The 23,648-nt window shown below is 39.2% G+C and overlaps 1 protein-coding gene and 1 long non-coding RNA gene across 31 annotated transcripts in view; both read left to right on the top strand.

The window, feature by feature from the left end:
- Positions 1-23,648, top strand: part of SGIP1 (SH3GL interacting endocytic adaptor 1) — a 207,391-nt gene that overhangs the window by 21,682 nt on the left and 162,061 nt on the right. The window lies entirely within an intron of this gene.
- Positions 532-7,579, top strand: LOC116567634. The gene is made up of 4 exons (XR_004276281.1): positions 532-544; positions 2,271-2,276; positions 4,374-4,377; positions 7,490-7,579. It is a non-coding gene; the product is annotated as an uncharacterized LOC116567634 (long non-coding RNA).

Raw genomic sequence — 23,648 nt, 5'->3', positions numbered from 1 at the left:
AGAGCCAGCTGTGCCCAGTAGTTTTCACAAAGCATTTCACTTAATAATCATAAGCTCCTCTTACAGATGGTATTTTTTTTTCCCATTTAAAAAAAGAAGGTTGTCAACATTGAGGCCAAGAGAACATAAGTAATTTGTCTGAGGTCTACCTGCTTCCGACATATGAGCTCATCACTACTCACTGTCCCGCTCCCTTTGCTTTGCTATATGCCTTCCTTCCCACACTGCCTCCTGACCTCAGTGTCCTCATCTGCAAAATGATAGGATTCAGCACAATGATTTGGAGGGCCCTTCCAGCTCTGACAATCCGGCACTCGGGTCAACCTCTGAGCTTAGAGGCATTGTTGCCAGTGGTCACTCTCCTAGCAGCTGTCCAGGTGTGTATAAACTGGCCCCATTGGCTCACTGCTGCGTGATTCAGGCTGTAACAGTCTGTGACTCTGTCTCTTAATCACGTTCCAGCTCCCATTATTGTGTCTCCTGTACTGACCAAAGACACTTTGTTCTGTTACTCCTGAGTGAATCCTCTACAGACTCCAAAAGAGTTTCACGAATTCTCTTCCAGTAGTTGTTGAATGTGTGTTGCCTTGATTCACAAGTTTGTGCAATTTGTTTAAAAAAGACTTTATTTATTTATTTGACAGACAGAGATCACAAGGAGGCAGAGAGTCAGGCAGAGAGAGAGGAGGAAACAGGCTCCCTGCTGAGCAGAGAACCCGACGCGGGGCTCGATCCCAGGACCCTGGGACCATGACCTGAGCCAAAGGCAGATGCTTTAACCTACTGAGCCACCCAGGTGCCCCAAGTTTGTGCGATTTTAGGAGAAAAGATGCTCTGCATAGTTGAAACAGGTTGGAGTAGAGTGTAGAAGAGAGGGAGCCCAACAGCTGTGAGCACCTCTGAGTTGAATGAGTTGAATTATCTTTTGCTTTGGTTTTTATAATCTTGTGAGATATGATATTTTCTCCAAGGCTCAGACAGAGTAAGACACCCTATAGCAAAGAATTCAAATTTGAGTCTGCCTGTTATTTTTTATGTGATGCCGTGACGTTTCCCTTGATGTATTGTAGAAATAGGCACGAAATTAGACATTTCGAGTTTGCTACTAATTTTTACTGTGCTGTTTTGATTAAGATGTTCTTCATTGATCAAATCAGTCTATAAAATTGATTATCTTTAAGCTGAGTAATCTGAGGGACTCTATTATTTGAGCCATGTTAATGCTTTAATCATCTTTACTGCTTGGGAAGACATAGGATCACCTTTTATTCTTTTTTGTGCTTGATCTCCTAGGTTCAGTCACCAGGTACTATCAGTTCTGATTTTAAAATGACTGTCCGTATTCTTCTTTCTTCTCTCTGTCACCCACTATAGTAAATATGGACCTTATTTCACTCCTGGAATCCTGAAATAGATGTCAAGCTGTCCATACTCCCGGGTTCTACCCAATTTCCCTCCCCGTCCTTCATGTATGTTCTCTTTGTGTATATACACGTCCTCACTTCTTACTCTTGTCCAAAACCTCAATCATTCCTTCTCTCTTGCTTGCTATATCAAGTTCTCCAGGCTTCCGTCGGCACAAACTTCCCAAAATAAACCTTTTCTTCTTCCATGTCCACCATCTTATCTTATCTCTGAACCTTTGCCAAGGCTGTTTTCTGCAGCTCTCTTCATTGAATTCTCCCAAGTCCTTCAAGGCACAGCCTCAGTACAAAAAAAAAGAGCCTTATCCCTCTTGTTCATCAAGAATTCTGAGGGGCACCTGGATGACTCAGTCAGTTAAGCGTCTGACTTTGGTTTTGGCTCAGGTCATGATCTCAGAGTCCTGGGATCGGGTCCTGCATTGGGCTCCCTGCTCAGTGGGGAGTCGGCTTGAGATTCGGTCTCTAGCTCTCCCTCTGCCCCTCTCCCTGCTCATGTGAGCGCTCTCTCTCTCTCTCTCTCTTTCTCTCTAAAGTAAAAAAATGAATTTTTAAAAAATATATATCCTGAGCATAAGAGTGATGCCCCGGACATAATGAGCAATTAGTAAATATTTATTGAATTAATGTATGACTCCCTCTCACAAAAGTATCCTTGATTGCTTCATCCTACAGTTACGGCAGGATTCTTTCAAATGCCCTGATACCAATTTAGCATCTCTGTAGTCTTACAGTGTTAGGAGTTGCTTTGTTTTCATATTAAATGAAGAATAAAATGATTGAAATCAAAGAAGAGTCTTGAATTGGTCAAATCCTGGCCCTCACCGTTTCTCTTACAAACTTCAGGAGAAGGAAGTTCTTCCTGTGTGCCAGGCCCTGTTCTAAGTGTTTTATCAATGCTTTACTTATTGAACCATTACAACAACAGTGTAAGGTACGTGCTACACTATCCCCATTATACTGATGTGAAAACTGAGGTCCAGAGAGGTTAAGTAACTTACCCAAGATAAAGCTAGAAGATGGTTGAATCAGGATTCAAATTCAGGAATTTTGGCTACAGAGTATACAGTAGTCAGCGTGGTACCATGCTACCTCTCACACCACCGCATATCCTAGGAAAATATTGAATATATTATTAGAGTGACTCCAATAATGAAAAACCAAACCAAACCAAACCTTTTCAGACTTTACAGTCAGTGGAACACAATATTATCTTACTAGGAATGGGTAACCCTTTAGACTTAGCTCTCATTTATCCATAATCACCAGTAAGATGCTCTCCTAGCTGTTTCTAAGTAGATATACTTATGTTTGGGCCTTAAATGACAACAAAGTTGTCCTCGCTGGAGCTTCTCTTTTTCCTTTAAGGGTTTTCTCTGGTTCTCTGAAAATGCCACATTCACATGTGCCTTCTTTAAGGAAGGTCTACTTCCTGGAGCTTCTCTGGCACACTGTCCTAGGAAGCTCGCTACTGCAAGCCTCTAATCTCCTGAATAAAAATGAAGTGGGCATTTGTATTTCCCCACTGATTTAGTTGGCTCAACCTGAGTAGGTTCAAATTCACAAAAGCGTAGACAGGCTTGCTTCCAGGCTTGCAATGGAGATGGAGGAAGGCAGGCTGTGTGCCCGGCTTCCTTGCAAAGCATGGCTTTAGATATGTGTCGCTGGTACCCTTTAAAACCAAGGCTCCAGAACTCCCCTACACCCACCCAGAAGTCACGGGATGATTTGTACAAGACGCCCTACTTCTGATGCCAACTGGACACTGTTCAAATAAACGTGTAGATCAGAAAGTGTTTTTAAAGGGTGAGTGCATCCATCATGGATAAAATGATACGTAACGTAAGACATCTCAAATTGTTCCCCATTGGTTTTCCAAGCTTAATATTCATGTGGTACTTGAAAGCTCTTTTCTCAGAAAAGTTTAATCTTGATCATGTGAATTCCAGTTACTTAAGAGAATGTCAGCCTGGTTAAATTATGTTTTCTGAGTTCATGCTTGACAAAATATTATAGTAGTATCTTGATATTTACAAGTTTAACATCCAGGTTTCCACTATTCATATAGCATCTTAGGTTGACAATAAGGAGTAATTTGTAGGTTTCCTAAGGTAGGAATATGAATCACCCATGTAAGGATGCAGGGGTTTTGGTGAGCATTAATTAGATAGTAGACCCAGTTGTGGGTCCAATCTCCACATCTTTTTTTTTTTTTTTAAAGATTTTGTTTATTTATTTGACAGACGCAGATCACAAGTAGGCAGAGACAGGCAGAAAGAGAAGGGGAAGCAGGCTCCCTGCTGAGCAGAGAGCCCAATGCGGGGCTCGATCCCAGGACCCTGAGATCATGACCTGAGCCGAAGGCAGAGGCTTACCCACTGAGCCACCCAGGTGCCCCCAATCTCCACATCTTAATGTGCTTTGTTACTCTCTCAAATAGGGATTATAATTTGGGGATTCTTTTCCAAGTGTCAGGGGTAAACTTGACATCTGAATCAGTGATATAGCTTTAGATTTTTGTAAACATGGTTGTACATAAGGCCTTTGGAACTTACCCACTCCAAACTCTTGGCCAGCTTTGCTAATCAATTGACTGGCCCTGGCCAAATGCAGCTTGCTTCAAATTCCTCTACAAAAGGTTAATTGGATTTGGTATTCAAAGATGTGAAAATTGCTCAGTTACTGGGATTTGAAAGGTTTAAAATAAGCTCCCTCTTTTTTCCCTCTTTTTAATTTGAGCCTGACTTTAAGTACAGATTTCTCCATTCTCTCCTATGCACAAGTTTGGGTCTTGTAGACATTGCCAAACATTCTCCAAACTTATCAGGGAAATGGGTCACTTTGATCTGCCCACTTCTGGCAATGGAATTGGGATAGGTGTTTTGGGAGGATATACTGAAAAAAAAAAAAAAAAAAGGAATAGGGCTCAGATATCATGCATGAGGAAAATAGGTAAGTACACAATTGACAAAATTTCCATGTAGGCGGAATGATGCACCTCGTCCCTCAACCAGAAGCTCGGTTTTTGCCACCCTAGAATAACCTGCTTCTTGGCCTTATTTAAAAAGCTTGTCTGGGGTGCCTGGGTGGCTCAGTGGATTAAAGCCGCTGCCTTCGGCTCAAGTCATGATCCCAGGGTCCTGGGATGGAGCCCCACATCGGGCTCTCTGCTCAGCAGGGAGCCTGCTTCTTCCTCTCTCTCTGCCTGCCTCTCTGCCTACTTGTGATCTCTGTCAAATAAATAAATAAAATCTTTAAAAAAAAAAAAAAGCTTGCCACACACACCAATAAATTTGTCAGGATGGAGAACTTTACTAATCTATAGAAGACCTTAGATTTTATGGATTGGTGATTCAGTTTCAAATACTTAATACTTTTTGGATTATTCTATCATCATGAGCTGCTGCCTCAGATTATAGACCTATTGTCATGTTAGTTTGTCCACTAAAGTGTGAGCTCCATTAGGAAGGGGAATGTCTCTTTTCTAAATTCGTATCCAAGACACTAGCAGTGTCTCTGGCATATGGTACGTTTGAATCAAGAAATGAATACATGATATTTAGTATGAATGGTTTTCTCACAATCTTACTCCCCATGAACCAATTTGGACCTATTCCAATGATAATTTCTTATTGTTGTAAAAAGTTTTCTGAAAGTAGAGACAACTGCATCGATTTCTCTTCTGCTCATTTTTATTCTGACAGCAGGGCTGGCTTCACTGGTACAGTTGAGCAAATCTTAGAGGGGTCCGGCCCTTGATGTAGTGCCCAACTATTGCCTTCTTAAAATTCTTAATAATTCTTGGGGTGCCTGGGTGGCTCAAGGGGTTAAAGCCTCTGCCTTCGGCTCAGGTCATAATCCCAGGGTCCTGGGATCGAGCCCCACATTGGGCTCCCTGCTCAGCAGTGAGCCTGCTTCCCTTCCTCTCTCTCTGCCTGCTTCTCTGCCTACTTGTGATCTCTCTCTGTCAAATAAATAAATGAAATCTTAAAAAAAAATTCTTAATAATTCTTGAGTTAGGGACCCTGCATTTTCATTTTCTACCAAGCCCTACAAATTTTGTACCAGATTCTTCCCAAGTACCCGATACAGTGTGTGCCATATTGGCTGCTGTGGTTTGGCTATTCTTCCAATTCAGCTTTTCTTGCCCAAAGTTGAATTCACAAGTAATGGCTGTGTTTGTGAAATGTGGCTCCAGTTCTTTAATAAAAGCCCCCTACAGCAGGTATCAGTACAGGGAGAAGCATCCCTTTTCCCCTGGGCATCAAGGGAATTGTGCTAGAATTCTCCGAGCAGGCATTGTGATTTTGGTTTCAAAGAGTCAAAAAGAAAAATCTTTAGAGAAGGGGAAAAAGAGAAGAGCTAGCACATGTGAATGGCTTTCAGACCCTTCCCTCCAGCTAGAAACAAGGGAAAGGAGAGGGAAGTGAGCCTTGAAGGCTTGAAAGCTCCTCAGGAAATACCTGGGAAACCCTGTTTCTGGGTCCCTTTCTCCTGCCTTTCTTCCGGGACTCAAGCATCCTCGGATGATGCTTCTCCAACTGAATGTGTATAGGAAACACCGAACAGTCTTGTTAAAATGCATGTTCTGATGAGGTAGTCAGGGTTGGGGCTTGAGATTCTGCCTTTCAAGTAACCTCACAGGTAAGGCTGACGCCTGCTGGTCTATGAACCACACTGGGCAACAGGCTGACAGGTTTGCCATTGTTCAGCTGTTGGGAGAATCCTGAACTTCTGTTTTATCTTGGCTTAGGGGAGCTACGACCTTTCCCTAAAAACAGTCTGGCTTTCCTTATGTGCCCCATACATGTAGTGACACATGTGTGTCACATAAAATGACATGATGCACGTTATGACAGAGAAAGCCCAGGGCGTCAAATAAGAGCAAAGCCTAACTCCAACCACCTTAAACAATGAGGAGATTTATTACCTCACAACTGAAAGGGCAGATGGAACCAAAAACAGGCACTATGAGCAGTAGAGTCCATGACTCTAGAGTATCATGGAAGATCTAGGCTTTCTTCTGTCTGTTGTGCAATCCTTAGCACACAAAATGCCCCTGTCTGTTACAGGCATTACCTTGAGATAAAACAGTGTCCAGGGGCAGAAAGGGGCTGTCTTTAGTGTTTCTTTTTAGAACCCAGATCCATTTCCCAGAAGCCCCCAGAATATTGTCTAACATTTTGTACCACAGGTCTGTATCCATACAGGTCTATTCTGGATTCAGTGATTTAGCCAAGGGAGAGAGATGACAATGATTGGCTTAACCTAATCAGCATAATCAGAGTCCACTTGCTGGAGACCAGGAGGAGGGGGTTAGCGCCCTTTGAAACATATGTATATACAGAGTAGATCTCTGCAAAAAAAGCCCAGGTTCTGTTAGAAAGTAGAAATGCTACTGTGGAGAGAAGGAATGGGTCCTGGGTTTGCAACCAGTCTAGTGTCTACTCACACAAACACCCCAATAAAACGCCTTCCTTCGAGAAGGGCAATAAACAATCTCACCACAGATCTGCAACCACCATCTGGAGCCCCAAACCCTCTCTTTTCCTTCACTGGAGTACTTGTTTGCAAAGCTGCCACATAAAAAGTTTGGTTTGATTTTAGAAAAATAATTTTGACTGCTGGATTTTAGTGGGTAGCTGATCCCAATGCTTAATTATAACACAGGACAGGAACAAGTGTGTGACCGTGAAAGTAGTACTAGATTGGTTTTGTTGTATACTAAACGTTTTTTGGGTTCACCCTCATATTCATGAGTTCCGTTAGTTCCATTATTAAGGTCGTCTCTATGTCTCATACACCTAAACAAACAGAGGGAACTCTGAAGTTCAATGCTCTCTTGATACAGGTGTTGAGATCTCACGGTTATACCAGCTTCGTCCAGCACAGCTTCTTCTCTCATAGCTTAGACACAGGATGAATGCTACAGAAAGCAATTAAAAAGCAACCATGCTTCTTGAAAACATTCCTGGAAGACCTAGTGAACTACCAAAAACTACTTTTTTTTTTTTTTTGAAGTATGCTAAGTCTGTCAGAATGGATAAAATCAACAACAGAAGTCACAGCAAGTGTTGGCGAAGATATGGGGGAAGGGGAGCCCTCATGCCCTGTTGGTGGGAATGCAAACTGGTGCAGCCACTCTGGAGAACAGTTTGGAGGTTTTTCAAAAAGTTAAAAGTAGAACTACTCTATGATTCAGCAATTACACTACTAGGTGTTTATCCAAAGGATACCAAAGTATAGATTCAAAGGGGTACATGTACCCCTATGCTTATAGCAGCATTATCAATAGTCAAACTATGGAGAAAGTCCAAATGTCCATCAATGAATGAATGGTAAAGAAGATGTGTATGTCTGTGTGTGTGTGTGTATAAATATGTAATTATTTATAAATATATAATGGAATACTACTCAGTCATCAAAAAGATGAAATCTTGCCATTTGCAGTGACATGGATGGAGCCAGTGTATTATCCTAAATTAAATAATTCAGTCAGAGAAAGACGAATACTATATGATGTCACTCATATTTGGAACTTAAGACAGAAACCATGAACATAAGGGAAAGGGAGAAAGCAAAAAAGGAGAGAAGGAAACAAGCTAGAAGAGACTTTTAACGATAGAGAAGTGGGTGGGGGGTGGTTAGATGGGTGATGGGCATTAAAGAGGGCACTTGTTACGATGAACACTGGGTATTGTATGTAAGTGATGAACCACTAAATTCTACTCCTGAAACCAATATCACACTGTGTGTTAACTAAGTAGGATTTAAATTAAAAATTTGTTAAAAGTATGTTAGGAGAATTTGTTTCTTGTTATAAATTGCCATAGTTAGAAAATGCATTGAGTGAAGAAGCTTCTGTCCTCATTTATTAATGAATGCCACTACTTTAAAAAAAAAAAAAAGAGCAACATGGTGGGTAAAAACACAGCTTATAAAACCCAGTTGCTTGAGTTTATGCCTTAGTTTTTTATTAAGTGTAGCTGTGTGACCCGAGGCAAGTTAGGTAACCTCTTTGTGTTTCACGTTCTTCATCTGGGACATGAGGCTAAGAAAAGCATCCCTCTTTTGCTTGTCATGTACATAAAATATACATAAATAAAAGAGTGCTCATATAAAGTGGGCCTTCTGTAAGTATTAACACATTTACATGTTTTCATATGCCTTCCATGAGACAAGTCCTGTATTAAGCTTTGTCACTAATCCTCCAAAAGAGATTATGCAGTATTGCAAATACAAGTAGCTAATAATAGCTAACATTAATTGAGGACTTCCTACATACCAGGCACTCTTTGGGGTAGGTACAAAGTAGGCATCATCTCATTGAAGCCTCACAATTACCTACAGAAATGCAATTTTTCTCATTTTCCAGATGAGGAAACTGAAGCACAGAGATCAATCAGAAACGATGTGCTGACCCTTTTTAGATGTGGAACACTTAGCCCCAGGGCAGGGCAAAAGAGCATCATTAGAAAAGAGAGAGAGGTGAATTCCTCTACAAAATGAACTTGGACAAATCTGAAGTATTTAGGAATTTCCTTGGGGGGGGTGGTCATGGAAAGGAGGGGAGTGAGCAAGGAATGAGGGACTGATGGAAATAAAGAGAATCGCCAGGTGGAAGGTTCTCGGTAACAATCATGACATGTGACTTTTAAGAATAGAAACACTTAAAAAATTCAGTTTTAAGTGGCCTACTTTCCTGTAATGTAACACTTTCTTGGTTATTCCCTATTCGTTGTTGTTAAAATCTATTACCCAGTCCTCTTTAATATGTGATATTTATGGGCAATTGAAAAAAAAGGCATTGTTCTGAAACATCAACATAAAGTACAAAGAAATATAAAAATCAGCCATGGAAAGAAAAACAGCATCAAGAACTCAGTGTAAATAGACTGTCTGAATAAGATATGTCTAGGAAGAACCTAACCCTCCCAGTAAACTTCGGAGGCACCAAGAGGAGGCTCAGTGGGCGTATGACGCTCTATGGGGTTGGGGTTTGAGGCATTTCTCTTCAATCCTGAGAGGTGATACACAGGCCAGAGGTCGCAGGGCTGTTCATTTGGCTGACTCCTGGGTTATTTGGAGGAACACAGTGTGTTAGAGCAAGAAGGGACTTCAATAACACATATCTAGTCCAGAATCATCTTTTAACAGATTTGGAAACCAAGACCAGCCAGGAAAGTGACTTGCTCAATTCCGAACAAGGAGAGCCATAGAAAAGACCACAACCAGATCCTCTGACTACAAGCCCGGAGGGCAGTTCATGCTGTCCCTGTTTCTTTCACACGAGATGGTTCTGTGCTTTGAGGATGCTTTGGGAAATTCCTAGTGATTTAGAGCTCTCCAGTGGGCCCACTGGCTTAGCATCTAGGAAATTCTGAATCCCTTCGGATGGAATGTTTTGTTTACTTCCTTCCCACAGTGTTAGAGGGGAGAAAGGGTTCTTTTTTTCCCTCCAGCTAATTTGCTGAAAACAGTAAATCATTTCCCAGTTCATCTGGTCTCACTTGCAACCAATGCCTTTCTGTGGCCATCTATGCTAGTTTCGGAGAAGGACTATGATTTGAAGTATATTTTCAGAAGTTAGCCAAGAGAAGGAAGAAAGTCTGTCCAGTAACTTCTCTTAACCAACCTTTGGCTAGTAGCAAATCGTAACATCAAGCTCCCACATAAGGCCATTAATACTTCCTGGGATGGAAGAGCACTTGGAGATTTTTGAACCAGGACCATTAACAGTCGTCTCCTTCAAAAAAGAAGAAAAAATCTACTTCAGTGAGTCAAAAGCTCTTTTTTAAGCCAAGGGAAAGCCAACACCCAGTAAATAAAAATCAATAAAACTGGAGCCTCCCGGATTTAAGTTAGGGACCAAAAACACTCAATCTCCTTCTTCCCCGGGAGTCTCAGTCCCTGAGACAGGTCCCGTAAAAAGCAATTAGGCAACTACTAAGCTTATCCACTTTATTCATTCTATCAGTAGTGACAGTCAGGTTTCAGAGTGACCCTCCCAGGGTCCTGTGGTTAATGAAAGGCATGTCTGAACTTGAACTTGGGCCTCTTCAATCTCAGTTCTTAGACTCCCTGTATCTCACTTACGTGGTAAATGCATCTGATCTCTTTCAGAGAGTGAAGAGGTGAGATGGGCAGTATGTCTCTGTGTCCAGCAACTAGGGAAAATTCAGTGCCTCGAAGTCCGAGGAAGCTGGGGTTTGATCTGACTGATCTAAACTAAGGCATGTAACCATGCAAAAGAGATGCAAAGATTCTATAGTGAAATTCTTGGGAGACTTGAGATTTCTGTGTCATCTGACATTTCCTCTTTACATTGGTCCTAATATGATCCAAAGATGCCCCATAGTCCTGAGGAAATGACACATGTAGGAAATCAGTCCACTGGTTATTCTTTCTGTAAAAATGTGGTGGTGGGCGATGTGCACCAGGCCATGCAAGGAGAAGAGAATTGACTTTTACTGAGTGCCCACAGACAGTCACACCATCTGCTAGCTGTGGGACCTTAGGCCAGGTGCCTCATCTAGCTACTTTAGTCACCTCCCTTACAAGGAGAGAATGAGAGGGAAATGAGACATGACACATAAATCCCTTGGCATATGACCTGGTAGAGTAAGCATGCGGTAGTAATGACTACTCCTACTCCTACTACCATAATTATGATGAAGAAGAGGGGAAGGAGAGAGAGAAGAAAGAGGAGAAGAAGAGGAAGAAGAGAAGGAAGGAGGAGGGGAAGAGGAAGCAAAGAAACAGACTTAACAGTAACAGTCCTTATAATAATTCTGTGGGGTTTATAGTTACCAAAGTCCTCATTTTCCAAAATGAAGAAACCGAGAGACGGAAAGGTTAAATGCCTTGCACCCAAATTACACAATTAGGAAAGGACAGAAAATGTGACAGGAAACCAGGACCACCTGACTCCAATGCCCATTTGCTTTCTTCCACAACAGCCTCTGATAAATTTCTCTATGGGTTTAATTTCAGGAGGAAAGGTTTTTGCCACTGCATAACTACCGACATGTAGTAAGTTGTCCCCCTTCTTCTCAGAACCAAATCTCTGGCCCAAGTATAAATATCTCATTAACTCCAAAAAATTTTATCCTTTCCTTTTATTTCCAAGAACTCTTATTTTCTGTGGCCTGGTTTTTATTTATATTTAAACATTGTAGCATATTTCCTTTGAGTAGATCTTTCCAAAAACTGTCTAGGTTATCAGAAACAAGTGGAAATTCAAACTTATGAATTTGAGGGTTGAATTAAGTTGTAGGGGGAGTAGAGAGGATACACCAAGGTTTCAAGAAACTTGCAATTTAATGGAGGAAAATAAAATATATGCATGAAAATGACAAGTGGTAAATAAATTCCAAGTGTGGAGGTATGAGCCGAAAAAACAAGAGAGTTCTGGAAAGGGAGAGATTTCTAAAATTGGGGTTACAGTAGGAAGGACTTTCTGAAATTTGGGCTTAGAGTTCTAGAAAACAATGTGTGTCACAGTGAAATCCAAAAGCTGGAAGGCTCTCATCCCTCTAAGAAAGTCACATAAATCATTTGCTTCCTCATTTATTTACCTCCCCTATGCTAGTCTCTGTGGGGCTGCCAGGCAGTGAGTATAATAGGAATGGTCTTTGCTCCTGTGGAATTTAAAATCTAGTTTGTCAGGAAAAACTTTATTAATTCTGCCATTTTGTGCTTCTAGGAGGAAGCAAAGAGCAAGAGGTGCCAAAAAAGCATAGTCTAGTCTGAATTTTAAGTATTCATCTCCTTTCCATCTGCCAGCTCATTTTATTAAAAAGCAAATCTTATTCAAGTAAACTATTATGGTTTTGGTTAGGTTCAACACAGACCACTCATTACTCTGAGTGAAAGACGTATTCATTCTAATGTCTTCCTTTTATTAGGGGGAAATTTACCATTCAGCTAGAATATATTGAAATTTAAACCAGTAACTATGTAAATCTTATTATTGGAAGGGCACACGGGTGATTTCTCTGATGGTAAGCGACACACCTCAGCACACTCTGCTAGCTACTTTGTTCTTTGAATCATGGAATCTTTTTAACATCAGTATGAATAATAAGCAAGTGCTGTCCTTTAGGGCCATCAGCTTTCCTAGGAGATGATTCTTACTCCATTCATCATTTTTATTTCAGAAACATTTGGGATGACAACTGATAATTTGGAAAGAGGAACTTCTATATTTTACTGTAAAATCATTTCTTTAGCCAGCAAAAAAAAATTAATAATAAAAATAAAGGTACACTTTTTCTAGGGGAAGAATTCTTTCATTCATTTTTGGAAGAATGCATTTCCCAGTGTGCAGAATGATCTAGTCCAGTGGAAGAACACCAGGATGAGGAAGAGGAGAATAGAGTTTTGGCCTAACCACACCCCTCAGTGGGTTTCAGTTTTTTATTTATGAAGTGGAGATAGTAATGACAATAGGATAACTGCGAAAGCATAGTACAAACCAGAGCATGTTTTCGTGTTTTTATTATCCTACAATGTGTTTGCCCCGTTTAGAGTAGCAGTATCCAAAATTTCCTTTGGGATCTAGCCATTCCTCTACATGGAGAGTGCATATGGCACAGACCTAGCCAATCAGAAAATAAAATAACCCCAGTGATTAGATCAGGAATAGGACAATTATCCAAACTGGTTGAATCAGAATGCAAAAACAGTAATGTCAGAGGACATACTTGTCTTGTTCCTGATCTTAGTGGGAAAGCTTTGAGTATCTCATCAATAAGTCTGATGTTAGCGCTAGGGATTTTGTGTAGGTGTTCTTCATCAAGTTGAAGTTTCCCTCTGCTCTTAGTTTGCTGAGAGTTTTATCATCAATGGCTGTGGGCTTTTGTCAAATACTTTTCTTCATCTACTTCCATGATCATGTGATATTTCTTTTTTACCTGTTGATGTGATTACATTGTTTTTTTTTTAATGCTGAACCAACTTTGCATGCCTGGGGTAAATCAGACTTCATTGTGGTATTTAGTTCTATATATATGTTGTGGGATTCAACTTGTTAATATATTATGAAGGATTGTTGCATCTGTATTCATGAGAGAGATTGGTCTTTAGTTTTCTTTTCATGTAATGTCTTTGGTTTTGGTAACAGTGTAATGCTGGCCTTGTAGACTGAGTTAGGAAATATTCCCCCAACTTCTTTCTTCTGAAAGAAATTGTACAGAATTGATATAACTTCTTCTGTAAAGGTTTAGGAGAATTCACCAGTGAACACATCTGAACCCAGTGCTGTTTTGAAAGGCATGTTTCCAACTTCTTTAATAGAGACAGGGATTTTCAGATTTTGTATTTATTTTTGTGCAAATTTGGATAGATTATGCCTTTTAAAGAATTGGTAAATTTCATATAGATTATCTAATTACTTGGTCCAATATTCCTTTACTATTCTTTGAATGTAATGGGATCTGTGGCAATGTCCCTGCTTTCATTTTTTATATTTGTTATTTTGTATCATCACCTCTTCTTCTCTTAGTTAACCTGGATAAAGTTTTATTAATTTTATGGATTTTTTTTTTTAAAAAAAGATTCTGGTATTGAAAATTTGTAATTAGTTTTAATGTTCCTAACTTTACCATGTGAAATGCTACCCAGGTGACTGTCTGAATTCTCACATTATTACCATCCTGGGAATTTTCTAAAAATTATGTATTATTTGAGGCTAAAAAAAAAAAAATTAAAAGTTCATCCCTACATTCCCGTAATCCAGATATATATTCCAAGGAATACATTTATATTTATTTAGGTATTTCTTTATGTCCCTGGGCTAATCCAGATATATATTCCAAGGAATACATTTATATTTATTTAGGTATTTCTTTATGTCCCTGGGCTATATAATTTGAAATATACAGTGTCAAACATTTTCTTGTGGTACAAATGATAAATAGAGAAATATCCTGAAGGAAAGTCAAATTTGATGGATGTTTCAAATTTTCTCCCCTGCTATTAGTAGTGGTGCAATTAGTCTTCTGTTTTTGAAGCTTATGCACCACCTCTCCACCCTTCTATTCACCCATCCATTCATACGTGCATTTAACAAGTATTTATCAAATACCTACTGCAGGCCAAGCACCATGATAAGCATTAAGGGTTCAGTATCAGGCAACATACATATGTTTGCTGTCACAGAGTTTATATTATTTTGTCCTCACCACTGTTCACATGCTCCAACTCTTATCTCCCATTTAAACTTGGAGTGTATTTCCAATCTTCCAATAATTCTACTCCAGAATTATTTCTTGAATATGACATTTCCTTTGTTTATCTATTGTTCCTGACTTAGATCACTTTCACTTCTTTGCTCCTGTAGTGCTATGATGCCTGATTTGCCTGCTACCAAAGTGCTTTCACCTTAGCCCATCCTTCACACAGTACTGGTAAAGTCATCTTAGAAGCAAATCTGGTCATCAATCTGAGCATCCCTGTGAGTGCAGCAACCAGATATTAAGTGCTTCTCAAAGGGATGCAATCTAAAGTATAGAATACAACTTATGAAGTATTCTTGTCTTAAAAATTGAAGCTGAATCCTTAGGCACTTAAGAGTAAACTACCCATGGTAGAAAACAGGAAAAATGTAAGAAAAGTTAAATTATCAACAAAGAAGCAAACAATAAATGCAATATGTGGGACAGATGCCAGGACATTATACCAAATTTCTTTTTATTTTATTTTATTTTATTTATTTATTTGAGAGAGAGAGAGAAAGTGAGAGAGAGCATGGAAGGGGAGAAGGTCAGAGGGAGAAGCAGACTCCTTGCAGAGCTGGAAGCCTGATGTGGGATTCGATCCCAGGACTCCAGGATCATGACCTGAGCTGAAGGCAGTGGCATAACCAACTGAGCAACCCAGGTGCCCCCCAAATTTCTTTAGTGAGTCAATAGCATGGGAATTAAAGAGAGAGAGATGAAAAAAAGAAGAAATAATATCTATTCTTCTGAAGCTGTTTCAAAAAAATAGAAACAGGAGGAAAGTTTCCAAACTCATTCTATGAGGCCATCATTACCTTGATCCCAAAACCAAGCAAAAAACCCAACAAAAAGGAAAATTAAAGACCAATATCCCTGATAAATATGGATGCCAAGATACTCAAGAAGGTCCTAGCCAATAAAATCCAACAATACATTAAAAGGATTATCCATCATGACCAGGTGGGATTTATTCCTGGGACGCAAGCGTGGTTCCACATCCACAAATCAATCAGTGTGATAGAACACATTAATAAAAGAAAAGACAAGAACCATATGATCCTCTCAACTGATGCAGAAAAAGCATTTGACAAAATATAGCATCCTTTTTTGATTAAAACTCTTCAGAATGTAGGGATAGAGGAAACATTCCTCAATTTTGTAAAAACCATCTATGAAAAGCCAACAGTGAATATATATCATTCACAATTGGGAAAAGCTGAGAACTTTTCCCTTACGATTAGGAACACAACGTGGATGCCGACACTCACCACTGTTATTCAACATAGTACTAAAAGTCTTAGTCGCAGCGATCAGACAACAAAAAGAAATAAAAGGTATTCAGACTGACAAAGAAGAAGTCAAACTCTGTCTCGTCACAGATGACATGATAAAACCCAAAAGACTCCACCCCAAATTACTAGAACTCATAAAGCAATTCAACAATGTGGCAGGATACAAAATCAATGCACAGAAATCTCTTGCTTTTCTGTACAATAACAATGTAACTGTAGAAAGAGGAATTTGGGGATAGATTCCATTTATAATAGCACCAAAAACCATAAGATACCTAGGAATAAATCTAACCAAAGAGGTAAAATATCTATACTCTAGAAACCACAGAACACTTTTTAAAGAAATTGAGGAAGACACAAAAAGATGGAAAAACATTCCATGCTCATGGACTGGAAGAACAAAAATTGTTAAAATGTCTATGCTGCCCAGAGCAATCTACACTTTCATCATCATCCCTATTAAAATATCACTGACATTTTTCAAATAACTGAAACAAACAATCCTAAAATTTGTATGGAACCAAAAAAGACCCCGAATCACCAAGGAAATGTTGAAAAAGAAAAACAAAGCTGGGGGCATCACGTTGCCTGATTTCATGCTGTATTACAATACTGTGATCACCAAGACAGTATGGTTTTGGCACAAAAACAGACACAAAGATCAATGGAACAGAATAGAATCTCCAGAACTGGACCCTCAAATATATGGTCAACAAATCTTTAACAAATCAGGAAAAAATATCCAATGGAAAAATCCTTCATTAAATGGTGCTGGGAAAATTGGACAGCTACATACAGAAGAATGAAACTTGACCATTTTCTTACACCATATACAAAGATAAACTCAAAATGGATGAAAGACCTCGGTGTGAGACAGGAATCCACCAAAATCCTAGAGGAGGACATAGACAGTAACCTCCACTACATTGGCCACAGCAACTTCTCTCATGACATGTCTCCAAAGGCAAGGGAAACAAAAGCAAAAGTGAACTTTTGGGACTTCATCAAGATCAAAAGCTTTTGCATAGCAAAGGAAACAGTTAACAAAACCAAAAAACAACTGACAGAATGGGAGAACACATTTGCAAGTGACATTGCAGATAAAGGGCTGGTATCCAAAATCTATAAAGACTTCTTGTCACATGAATCAGCACAAATTCAACACCCCAAAAAACAAATAATCAAGTCAAAAAATGGGCAGAAGACATGAACAGACATTTCTCCAAAGAAGACATACAAATGGCTAACATACACATGAAAAATGTACAACATCATTAGCCATCAGGGAAATACAAATCAAAATCACACTGAGATACCACCTTATACTAGTTAGAATGGCAAATATTAACAAGGCAGGAAACAACAAGTGTAGGAGAGGATGTGGAGAAAGGGGAACCCTCTTATACTATTAGTGGGAATGCAAGTTGGTACAGCCACTTTGGAAAACAGTATGGAGTTTCCTCAAAAAGTGAAACATAGAGCTACCCTATGACTCAGCAATTGCACTACTAGGTATTTACCCAAAGATACAGATGTACTGAAGAGAAGGGCCACATGCACCCCAATGTTCATAGCAGCAATGTCCACAATATCCAAACTGTGGAAGTAACTTAGATGCCCTTCAACAGATGAATGGATAAAGAAGATGTGGTATCTTTATACAATGTAATATTACTCAGCCATCAGAAAGGATGATTAGCAACCATTTGCATTAACACAGATGGAAATGGTGGGGGTTATGCTAAGTGAAATAAGTAAAGCAGGGAATGACAATTATCATGGTTTCACTCATATGTGGAACATAAGGAACAGCACAGAGGACATTAGGGAAGGAAAGGAAAACTGAAGAGAGGGAAATCAGAGTGGGGAGAGGAACCATGAGAAACTATGGATGCTAGGAAACAATCTGTGGGGGGATGGGTTAGCCCAGTGATGGGTATTAAGAGGGGAACGTGTTGCAATGAGCACTGGATATTATATGCAAATAATGAATCATGGAACACTACATCAAAATCTCATGATGTACTATATGGTGACTAATATAATAAAAAATAAAAGAGGGAGAGATGAATAGGAAAAGCTCTAACTTAAGATTTTTAAGAATCATTACAACTTAATGCAACACAGGAAATTAATTAGGATCCTCATTTGAGTAAATCTACTGTAAAAAAATGTATTTATGGGATAATTGAGAACATTTCAGCCCACAATTGGTTAAAAGACGTCAATAGAATATTACTAATTTAGTTAGATGTAAAAAATGTGTCATGGTTAGAGAAAAGCATATTCATATGTAGAGTTTCAGGGTGGAAAGAGATCAGGTGAGAAGTTTGCTTTAAAGTCCCTCATTTAAATATAATGAAGAAAAGTGGTAAAATCTTGATAATTGTTGAGTGGCTTATATAGATATGGTTATTTTTATACTATTCTTTTGTATTTGCTTTTTAAAAAAATTTTTAAAAGATTTTGTTTATTTATTTGAGAGAGAGAGAGAGAGAGCACGAGAAGGGGAGGGTGAGAGGGAGAAGCATATTCCCTGCTGAGCAGAGAGCCTGATGCAGGACTCGATCCTAGGACTCCAGGATCATGACCTGAGCTGAAGGCAGTTGCCTAACGAACTGAGCCACCCAGGTGCCCTGAGAGTAAAATTTTTTAAGTAGTTCAGCCATGTACCTCTTCCTCCTTAAAAAAAATATGCTAATTCTCTGCTGGTTAAAGAATAAAATCTAAACACATAAGCTTGCCATAATGTCCCTTTATAGACTGATCTTAAATTGTTTTCAACCCACTTTTCTATTCTCTGTAATTCTTTCCTGCATGACTCCCTTTTTCCTAAACCTGCCATGCCCTTTCATGACTCCAGATCTCTGGCATCCTGTTACCACTGTCCAGAATTTCCTTGCTTTCCTTCTCACATAGCAAGTGTGCACATCTTTAAAGACTCGACACAATGTTTTTTCCATCAAGACAAGGAGCTCAGTTAGAATTAGCTATTCTCTCCAAATTTCCCTTTTACCCATGACTTTGTTACAGGTCTTAGCATATTCTGTTATAACTACCAAACCAATGTCTCTATATCATTATATTCTTGGCTCCACCACTGTGTCCTGGAAACCTGGGGTGCTTGAGTGTCTATCAAACTAATCCAATGGATGAAGTCAGTTCTTTCTTTATGATTGTCCTCCTAATGACCAAAAGAAAGCAAATACAGAAAGAGCACTTTTCCTTTCTTGCAGTGTTTTACTCTTGCCTTGTTAATCTTCTCAGAAATTTAACTTCTCTACTATGGAAAGGCAATCATGGTTCTAAATTTCCAGGCTACAGAAATATGTTAATATTTCATTTGTAAACACCACCAACAAATTGACTCTGTCATTAAGATTTAATGATTTTTAGACTAGCTAGGATTTATCTTTAGAAAAACACTGAGACTTGATTCCTTTAATGAAGTTTTTTTCCTGACCCAGCAATACCTAATTTCTACTTAATTGCTTTGTGTTGACATTAGATTTAGTTCCTTGGGTTCCTCCTCAAGATACTTCCTTATGGAGCCTGCTGCCAGACTGTTTGGTTAAAATGCTTTTTTTTTTTTCCCTTAAAATTCTTGAGTGAAAAGGTATGAAACCATGCTTTCCTCTTTTTTTTTTTTTTTTCATTCTTGGGGACTTACTACTCTGAAGGGAGTTTCAAATTGTCTGAGTGATTTTAAATCAAGTAACAATTTTTTTTGTAAAATGTCGATAGTTGTTAACTGACCTACAAGAATTTGAATGTGTTTGTGTATTCTGTGGATAAATGAATCTCCTCTTTATTATGGTAATAGAATATTTTAAAGAGTCTGAGATAATAAATCTCAGAGATAATAAAAGAAATCAGAGATAATAAAAGATTGGACATGAGTCATTGACAAGTATGATATGGCATATCCATACAATGGAATACTATTCAGCAATAAAAAGGAATGAAATACATACTACATGAATCACCTTAAAAATGTGCCAAGTGAAAAGAGCTAGTCACAAAAGACCACATAGTGTATTATTCTTTTTATAGGAAAGATCTTGAATAAGCAATCTACTAAGACCAAAAAAGGGATTAGTGGTTGTCTATGGCTGGGGGAGGTAGGGGAAAAGGGGGAGCGACTGCTAATGAGTTTCTTTGCGGAGTGACCAAAATGTTCCAGAATTAGATGCCAGTGATTGCTTCAATTCAGTGAATTGTAGATATAGGATATATAAATTGTATCTCAATAAAGCTATTATTTTTCTTTAACGTCTAGGCATGAGAATTGGATGCCATGTTTTTAGGGTAATGCTGGCTGATGCAACAAAATCAAACACTGTAGTGGTTTCACACCAGCAAATTTGTTTGTCTTCTCATTTATGTAACAGTGCAGGGCAGGTATTCCTGGCAGGCAAGAATCCTCCCATGCATTCTCTCAGAGACCCGCATTCTTTCTACCTTCTGTCTTTGTCCATTGCTAGGCCTCAGAGTTCTCTGTATTCAGTTGGCAATGGGGAAACTGAGTGGAAAGAGGCACATCCATTTTTCTGCTCTCTCAGCTTATGAGTGCCCAGTGTCACTTCCACTCAAGTTCCATTGTGTCAAATGGCACACTTAATTGCAAGGGACTCTTGAAAATATACCATAGTTATGAGTCCAGGAAGAAGAGGAAACTGGTTTGGCAAATGGCTGTCCAGTTTCTGCTGTGGTCTCCCCACACTTCCCAGTCCTATCCATCCTCTCTCCTTTCCCCTTCCTCCCCTTCCTCATCTCCACTTATTTGCCACATTTTACTCATCACTGAATATAATTTAATATCATATACATTCTCAATCCTTAACTAGACACATGTAGTATACATCCATGAAAATAATTAAATCGTTTTTAATCCTTTAAAGGGAAGGAGAGTATGGTTTTCTTTATACCCAGCACATGGGAAGTTATCAGTCTGCCCATTTGCTCCTCAATCCATAGTCTTTGTCATCAGACATGTCTTTCTTTAACAAATCTCTTCTTGTTACTTCCTTTCTTAGAACATTCAGTGGCTCCCAGTGCAGATAGCTCTGGTTTTAAGACGTCAGTCTGTCAGTGGCTCCTGGTCCATAATGAAGTGCTCAAAATTAAGACAGGGTTGTGTGTGTGTTTTATTTAATGTTGCCAAGTGCCCTTGTTCAGTAACTTTAGCTGAATATTATGTCCTTCTGATCTTTGGGGTATAAAAATATTATTTTCTTTCATGAAGTCATGGAACAAGTTGATTAGTTTTAAATGTCCTTCCATTCTAAAATAGATTGAACCTTATACTTTGTCAAAATGTGGGCAAACATGTGCTTTAAGAGCCATAGAGCTTTCCACGAAGATGTCTTTGGACAGAAACACTGATAGAATTGTCACTTACAGAGTACTTGGAAGATACATTGTAGTTTGATCACATGATGTGTGATTTTTGACCTTCTGCTTGGAAGGCTGGTGTCTATATGGAGTTCATGGGGATAAGAGTGAAAGACCTTCCAGGAATTTAGGGCATCTTGTGAAGAGGATAAGAGGGCTTCTACTTGATCATGTGTGAATTTGCCCTAAGATTGATTGTTATACAATAGTCTACAGAACTAACTATAGTCTGGAGAGGAGGAAAAACTTCTTTCTAGCCCCTTGGTTCTGTGGCAGGCGTGAGAACTAAGCTGACATCAGACAGATTAATAAGAAAATTTACTTAATATTTCTATATGCACACAGTTGTCTTCAGAATGAAAATGAAACCCTGAAGAAGCTGTTAGGCTCAAAAGCTTATACATCTTTTTACACAAGAAGTTGAATAAGTTGTGGGCATGAGACAAAACAAAACAGCTTGAGCTGGGGCTGTAAATTGTGGAACAATGACGGAGAAGCTTATGGGGGAAACTATCAGGGTTATTTGAGTAGGTTTGTTTGCACAGGTCCATTTTCGCATTGACTCTCATTCTGTGGTGATAAGAACATTCTTCTCTTCCTAGTTCAGGGAGGGCACTGTTCTCATGGAAAATTTTATAACTTGCTTTTAGGTAGAAATGGAGAGTTCAGAGACGGCTTCCTACATCTGTTGTTTCTCAAGTGCCTTCAACTCAAAATAATTGATATGCCAAAGCAAAATATTTTGGCATGGCATGTTCTGAGCCCCTTTGAGTTAAAAATGTGCATTTAAAGCATCCTATTTTGGGTGCCTGGCTGGCTCAGTCAGTAGAGAATATGGCTCTTGATCTCAGGGTCATGTGTTCAAGCCCCACATTGGGCATGAAGCCTACTTAAAAAAATAAATAAATAAAATGAAGAACACGAAGTCTATTTTTTAAAAGATTTAATTTATTTATTTGACAGAGATCACAAGTAGGCAGGGAGACAGGCAGAGAGAAAGGAGGAAGCAGGCTCCCTGCTGAGCAGACAGCCCAATGTCGGGCTCAATCCCAGGACCCTGGGATCATGACCTGAGCCAAAGGCAGAGGCCTTAACCCACTGAGCCACCCAGGTGCCCCACAAAATCTATTTTAAAAGCAATGAAAAAAATCTTATTCTATTTGGCCAACTTTCTCATTCTCATGTTCAAGTTGGTCTTACATTTCTTTGTAGACACACTCCCAATTTTTCCTCTATCTGCTGTTGTTTTAGAAAAGAGTCAGTTAAAAATTATAGTCAAAAGCCTCAGAGCTATAGCACAAAGTTAGTAAACATCTACTCTCTCAAAACCATGTGTGTTGATATCCTGCACATGTCTCAGTGTAGGTCACTACACACAACACACCATCTCTTTGGGCCTCAGTTTTCAACCATTAAAAATAGAAGAGTGGGCCAGTGTCTCTTAATTTCTAACACTGTATAAATGGAATTATTCATGGCTGGTGCATATGTACTCCATGGTAGAATCACATCAAGGGCTTTATTTTCTACCCATAGTTAGATTCGGATAAACTTCAAAGTGAATAAAATACAGTTGTATATTTAAAGCTTAAATAGAAACCACCCGTCATCTGGGCATCTTGGAAAGACAAGTAGAGACACAGCTTGCCTTTGTTATCCATTACTCATGCTCCCAACAGATCCAGGCCTCCCCTGCCGGTGACAGTTTTAGAATCACACCGGGAATGATGTGCAACTTATTTTGTTTCTAGGACTTGTCTTCCTAGGAGTGGGAAGGCACTGGAGCTGGAAGCGAAGATGCAGAGAGCCAAAGTGGACCAGTATTATTTATATATCGCAGCAAGAGGTTAAAAAAAAATGAGAAGTGACAGTATACTGGAAACTCATATAATACTGTACATTGATTACACTGGACTTAAATAAATAAGTAAACAATAGGGGACTTTATAGTAACAAGATGGAGATAGGACCTGGGATAGAGTCCTTCTGTATGTTTTTAAGTCGTGGTTAAGAGGAAAGAGATACTAGATTAGCATTAGCATTTTTCTTCTTGAATCAGAGGTGCTAATAAAGTATCCGTCACTTTGGAATCACTAATGATGAGGAAGAATGAAAAAACCTGTCTATGGTAGGCAAATTGAAATAATTGTAATCAATTAGCTTCCCATTGCTAAACTTAGGTGGTTTATCCCATTCCATTGTGCTCTTAGGAGGGATGCCAGCATGGCTCAGGTGGTTAAGCATTTGCCTTCAACTCAGGTCATGATCTCAGGGTCATGTGATGGAGCTCCATGTTGGGCTCCCGCTCAGCAGGGAGCCTG

Source organism: Mustela erminea, chromosome 10 (genome assembly GCF_009829155.1).
Source record: "Mustela erminea isolate mMusErm1 chromosome 10, mMusErm1.Pri, whole genome shotgun sequence".
NCBI classification, from domain to species: domain Eukaryota; kingdom Metazoa; phylum Chordata; class Mammalia; order Carnivora; family Mustelidae; genus Mustela; species Mustela erminea.
This window is presented reverse-complemented; position numbering and strand designations above follow the sequence as displayed.